General features: G+C 34.5%; 1 pseudogene; it reads right to left on the bottom strand.

Annotated features, from left to right (window-relative positions):
- Positions 1-98: 98 nt before the first annotated feature.
- Positions 99-1373, bottom strand: LOC134244751 (uncharacterized; annotated as a pseudogene).
- Between the last annotated feature and the right edge of the window lie 5613 nt (positions 1374-6986).

Raw genomic sequence — 6986 nt, 5'->3', positions numbered from 1 at the left:
TACTCCTTTAATGAATATTGGCATTTTTTTTTGTCTCCAAGGCGGATCCCAATCTGTGTAACAACATTTTATTTCCCTCCTAAACATAATGACAATACAAATAAGGGCGAAAACTGCCAGAACAATCAGAATGATGAACGAGATATTCGGGTATTCTGGACAGAGAAGTTCGGCGTCAAGGGATTTGAAGGTCATATTAGGGCATTCGGATATTTCTGGACAGAGAAGTTTAGCGTCAAGAGATTTGAATGTCATCCCTTGTAAAGTCGATGGAAATGAGCAAGTTTCGTTTGCAAGAAATCGATAAGGCTTTGCCCATTTTTCTTCGAACTTGTTCTTGACAAAGCGAAGTATTTCTTCATGATCGTTCTCGCAGGTGCAAGAAAATATGTTCTTAGAAAAATCAATTAGTATGTCATTAGCATGTCTTAGTTTGTCTAACAAGGTCATAGTGATTTTGGAAATGTTGTTGTGATGTAAAATGATTTTTACACCGCTATGGTGTGGATTCCTTAGATAAGGGATTTCTTTTATTCTGTTATACGAAAGATCAATTATTTCGATGGATTCAAATCGTCGAAACCAGTTGTACTCTGTAAAGTGGGTTGGTATAAAGTGTAAATTTGAATTTGAGAAATTTGCAATACGCAAGTTCTTAAACTTTCCAAAACGTAGAAAATACAAGATTCGACTTCCGAATTTTCGTATAAAAAGGACAACTTCGACTGAAAAACAGACTTTTCGTACACTTCCAATTCCTTGTAATCACAGGTATTTCCGACAGCTAAGTCTTGAAATCCGTCAAAATCGCCTTCAAAACGTGTTTTACTCTGTTTTAAGACACGAAGTCCTCGAGGAAAGAAGGTCACGCAGCCGTAAAGTCTCTGTAACCAGTCTGAGTGCTGAATAACGCTTTTGGTATCGTACAAGTACGAAGAATTTGTAATTTCCAAAATTCGTAATGTCATGTTGGTGTCCCTTAGTTCCCCAGTGGCATCAGAATTATTCAGATTTCGTGCTTCAAACTTTGCAAACATCCCCTCTATTTTACGACAATCTCTTATTCGTAGTTCTGTCAGATTCCTGGCATTTATTGGATGAGTGAGTACGAGTTGTCCACCTTTACATACGATATTCAAATGTATCGCTGGGTGGCTCTGTGACAGCGTCCAGTGGTGGAATTCTGAAAATCTCCACTCAGAACGCACCTCACAGTTGATTTCCAGAACGAAGCCGTTGTCAGTGTAAATGCAAAAACTAAGTATATTGGTAGTGGCATTTGATTTGTCAATGTAATGGAAAGAACTAAGTATTTCGGTAATTGCATTTGATTTTCCAATTACCAGCACCAACGCAATCGCCGTGAAAAGCATTTTTAATACACAATAATGACGCCAACCTGTAAAAAGTTACGTTAAAAACTTTAAAGATATGTCCATATATACGTTTCCTGATTTTTAAAATCAGTGTTATAAATTAAATTGGGTAGGTGAAAACATGCTTACATGCGTGTACTCTACACAATACTTTTAAATATGTTTCTCCTTTGATTCATGACATTTTACAAAGATTGAAAGGGAAAAAAAGAACAATCACGAAATGCTTTAAACTTAAAAAAAATGATAATAAAAAGTTAAACACATTAAGAAACAGTACTAATTTAATATAAGTATTGTTACAATAGAATTAAGATTGATTATATGCAATTTTTGCAAATTTAATTTCTTACCAGTTGATAATATTTCGTTTTCATTGTTCAGTCCAAATGGAAACGGGGAAAACATTGTTGGAATTTATAACAAAGATCGAGTTAATTCCAGGATCAATTCTTTTTTTGTCGGAGACATTATTTGTTATGCATCATTTTAAGTCAGAGCTCCGAATACGAAACCGGGGTATATAATTAATATTAATTACTTGTCATCAATTATCATGTTTACATGAACCGATTTTTCAAAATACGATTGCAATGGAAAGATATAGAAAACATTTAAAATATGCAGCATTCTCGTCATTTCTGTATAGTTAATTTGAAGTGACAACTATAGAGATACAAAAAATGTTAACTTAAATTGCCTGAAAAATGTTTTCATACTTACTATAATATGAAGAAGCAGTGTGCTCTCAAACGCAAGGTTAGTGTAAATGCACTGCAATTCATTATTGACATCGTTTTAATTTAATCTTCTTTTTATTTTATCTTTAAATTTCCACACAATTTTTTTTATTTCAACCAGACTGATCTTTTGAGAAATTCTTGCATTCAGGAGGTATTTAAGAGGCGTTATTTTCCCCTCTCACAATAAAATTCATCCACCTGCCCCAACTTCGTAACGTATCTTAACACTCCTTTCAATATTCAAACAACAGCGAATTTATTGAACTGTAAATTTACCTTCGTACATTTGTATTATTTTTAGGACTGTCTAGTCATCACCAAGACAATCAAGTGTCCGGTTATAATAAAATTGGGATGGAAATCTATTTTTTAAACCACAAATCATGCCAGAATTCTCATTTTCAAAGAAAATTATTTGAGCAGCTGTTGCGGATAATTTATGCATTATTCAAATGAGAGCGTAAACAAAACTTTACGTAATTACGCCTATACGTAGCCAAAATAATTCAAGATTCTAGCATATGATTAGCCATGTCTGTCATATACCTTTCCAAAAACGGTTTGAAATTTCTTTTTTTTTTTGCCCCACCTCATGGCCAGTACGCATGTGGTTTGAAAAGAACTGAGATTGTCTTCTGAACTTTCCTGTGTTGAGGCCAACGAATAGTCAGTTTGATTTGTTGTGACCTTTCACAAAGGAAAACAGTAGGTGTTTGTAAAATAATGATGACCCTCCCCTATATAGCAGCTTTTTGCGAAGGTTAAAGTTTTTATAAATGCAAGTCAAACTCCTAGGTCAAAAAATATTTATACTGATGGAAAGATGTTGTCACAATTCAAAGGTAAATAATAATAAGAAGAAACAGAGTAAAAACAATATGTTCCCCTAAACGAACATATCTTTTGCATTGCACCTTGGGAAGAGTCAATTCTGGTTCTGTAATTCGTGCATTCCCTTTTCCCTCCCACCCCCTCTCTCTCTCTCTTTGTTATTCTTTCTTTGTTGTTTCTTTTGAAATAGACATTACTATTCATCTGAGCAAACTTAGACCTTGTTATTTGCAGTATGAAGGTCTGGAGAAGTCCATAATGTCTAAATTACGTTGGGTTTATTGTAGAAACCAAGAAGACTAATTTGAGTCACTTTATTTATTCGGATCCGGCATATAATGACCGAATTGTAATTCATATAGAAAATTATTGAAAATGAAATGAACAAAATAATGATACATCTTTGATGAAACGCACGGGGTTTGTAAAGAATACGGAAATGAAACAATAGCCCATCAATAATTAAAACTGTACGTTCAGATGCGGCTACTCTTGACTTGGAATTCGATAAACCCGATTTACATGTACCGAATTGTAATCCCGACTGGAAATCTGACAAGTAATTTGAACGTATAGCCATTTTCGCAATAATCCATTAACAATTTTGTCAACGAAAAAAAAAATTGGTCAACCAGTTTTACTCGTAAAAAGGCGTCACTCCTTTGAGTCTATAAGGGACACAGATTCAAGGAGTTCGTTTGGTGTCCCTCGGATAACCCTCAGGGATATTAAATATGTGTCACATGTTGAGTTTTCAGATCCCAGTTTTGGTATAAAACCAAAATTTTGTACAAAAAATTGAAAAAATGCAAGGTTTCTACATGTTGAGTCTTCGGTTCCCAGTTTTGGTATAAAACCAAAACTTTATACAAAAAAATTGAAAGAATGCAAGGTTTCTATTACAGATATATTTGAAGATTCCTTTTCGGATCCCATGTGATCTATTTCAAAATGTTCTGAAAAAAACCCTGTAAAACCTATGACATTTTGATAACTAACTCTCATTCACTGGTAATCTTACTGAACAGAGCTCTTATACCAAAACTTGGGAAAATCTGAACCCGCGAGTCTTCTAATTTAGAACGTAATATGTGTGGACTTATTTATGGTGGTGAAACCATCGATCACTTGATAAAATACTAAAAATATCAGTTCATAGATTTCAAATAAACAATGGGGGCCAGCAGCTTTTATACAAGCATTTTAATTAACCTGATCATTTTATTTGGTCAATGAAAGTTAGAATTCTAGAAAAGTTTTACCATCATACCAACAGTCCTTCACAGCACACCTTTCCATTGACAAATAATTCTTCTAGAATATTATATAAATATTGCATGTAGTTGAGTGTAACATTGAAAATTTTCACCCCAAGAAAACCATTGTCAACCGAGGCGCAGCCGAGGTTGACAATGGTTTTCGAGGGGTGAAAATTTTCAATGTTACACTCAACTACATGCAATATTTATTATATTATACTGAATGTTTTATACAAATACATATTACAGTGAACTGTGCGCGCATAAATTTCGCGCAGTCGCTATTTTTTTGAATACCACCTGTCGTCAAGCAATGTTGACTGTTGCTACGCAGGAGGGTGTGGCTTCATTATTCAGCGGGTAGTAGTGTTTTTATCAAATGTTCCTCGACGAATCAGAATCAAGTAATTTACATGAAAGTATAATATACAAGATTAACGATGGTCATATACCATTCCAAAAAACGGCTTGAAAGAATTTTGGATTAGAAAACTTGGGAAAGTCTTTCCCTATGGATCAAATGATAATGTCGATAGTGTTGGAAATATTACTATTCATATGAGCAAACCTAGGCTTGTTATTTGCAGTATGGAGTTCTGGAGAAGCCCATAATGTCCAAATTTATTGCAGAAACCACTACGACAAGGTAACCGCATTTCAAATACCGGTAACTGATTTGAGCCACTTTATTCACTCGGATCCGGCATAAAAATGACCGAATTGTAATTCATTTTGAAATTTCTATGAAATGAACAAAATAATGACACATCTTTGATGAAACGCACGGAGTTTGTAAAGAATACGGAAATGAAACAATAGCCCATCAATAATTAAAACTGTACGCTCAGATGTGGCTACTCTTGACTTGGAATTCGATAAACCCAATTTACCGAATTGTAATCCCGACTGGAAATCTGGCAAGTAATTTGAACATATAGCCATTTTCGCAATAATCCTCCACTGAGCACACATTTCCGTTGACAACGAGAAGAATTTTGGATTAGAAAACTTGGGAAAGTCTTTCCCTATGGATTAAATGATAATGTTGATAGTGTTGGAAATCTTTCCAGTCCACTGTGTAACAATCTAAACGTAATGGGACTTTTTAACCATACACGGAGACGTAGAAGTAGTCATGGGCATCGGCTTTCATACACGATGTTTCTTTTGATTCAATACTACTGTATGTAAATCAACAGTTAGGTCTACATCATATTCGCACCAAACTTTGACACTTTGTCAGAGTGGATTAAATGTATCGGATCAATGTTACTATCGCTTATTAAAAGATTCAGGGGCAATGTGAAAACCATTTATCCTTCTGTATTCAACATCTAGAAGTGAAAAAAGAATTAAATAGATTACTTTATCAATACATTATCTTTGTAAGGTTCATTATTGTCCGTCTGTTCGTCCGTCACAAAAACTTTAACCTTGCCCATAACTTTTGATTTAGTGGAGCTATGACTTTCATATTTCACATGTTTATTGTCCCCCGCTTTCGCCATCGTCGGAAACCCACGGGTGATCTCTTTACTTTCGCTTTCATATTTCACATGTGTAGTCCTTGTGATAAGACCTTTCTGTGGGTACCACCAAATTTGACCTTTTGACCTTGGAGTTTGACCTACTTTTACAATTTTTTTTAAAGTTTTACTTTGGCCATAACTTTTGAACGGTAGAAACTAGGACTTTCATAATTCATATATGTATTCTTTGTGGCAAGACATTTCATTGGATACCAACAACTTTGACCTTGGAGATTTCCGTACTTGTAAAAAAAATAACCTTGACCATAACATTTGAATGGTAAGGGCTAGGGCTTTTATACTTCATATATGTAATTCTTGTGAGAAGACCTTTCATTGGATACCAAGAACTTTGACCCTTTGACCTTGACCTTGGAGTTTTAACTACTTTCTAAAAACTTAAACCTTGGTCACAACTTTTGAACGGTAGATACTAGGACTTTCATATTTCACATATGTATTCTTTGTGGCAAGACCTTTCATTGGATACCAAGAACTTTGACCTTGAAGTCTGACGTATACATTTAAAAAACTTTAACCTTGGCCATAACGTTTTTATTCTTCACATATGTAATACTTGAGCCAAGTACTTTCTTAAGAAACCAACAACTCGGTGGCATCAGAATTCCTTAGAAATGGTTCTTTAAAATTTGCAAAGATCCCCTTTATTTCAAGACAATCTCTTATCCGTAGTTCTGTCAGATTCCTGGCATTTATTGGATGAGTGAGTTATCCACCTTTACATGCAATGTTCAAATGTATCGCTGGGTGGCTCTGTGACAGGGTCCACTGGCGGAATTCTGAAAATCTCCACTCAGACCGCACCTCACAGTTGACTTTCAGAAGGGTACCATTGTCTATGTATGTGCAAGAACTAAGTATATCGGCAATTATGGCATTCGATTTTTCAATTACCCGCACCAACGCAATCGCCGAGAAAAGCATTTTTGACACACAAAAATGACACAACCTGTAATAGTGATGTTAAAAACTTTAAAGAAATATATTTACATTCAGAGTAATTTTCTTTATGAAATCCATTAGAAATACACGACATTAAAATCTCTATACACATGCCAAACCTTGTCACCGCGCGTTAGAATATATACACAGTAGGAACTACATTTATATGCATTTTTGATACTCGAGGAACACCAAAATATAGAGTGTTTTGACTCAATTTAATAAAAACTATAATCCTGTTAAAGTAACGTATAAATACAACAAATATGCATTTCTAATTAATTA

This window comes from Saccostrea cucullata, unplaced genomic scaffold (genome assembly GCF_032062105.1).
Source record: "Saccostrea cucullata isolate Sc308-1 unplaced genomic scaffold, CSIRO_AGI_Scuc_v1 ctg21661, whole genome shotgun sequence".
Classification (NCBI taxonomy): Eukaryota; Metazoa; Mollusca; class Bivalvia; order Ostreida; family Ostreidae; genus Saccostrea; species Saccostrea cuccullata.
Note: the sequence above shows the minus strand (reverse complement) of the source record. Positions and strands in the feature narration are given on the sequence as shown.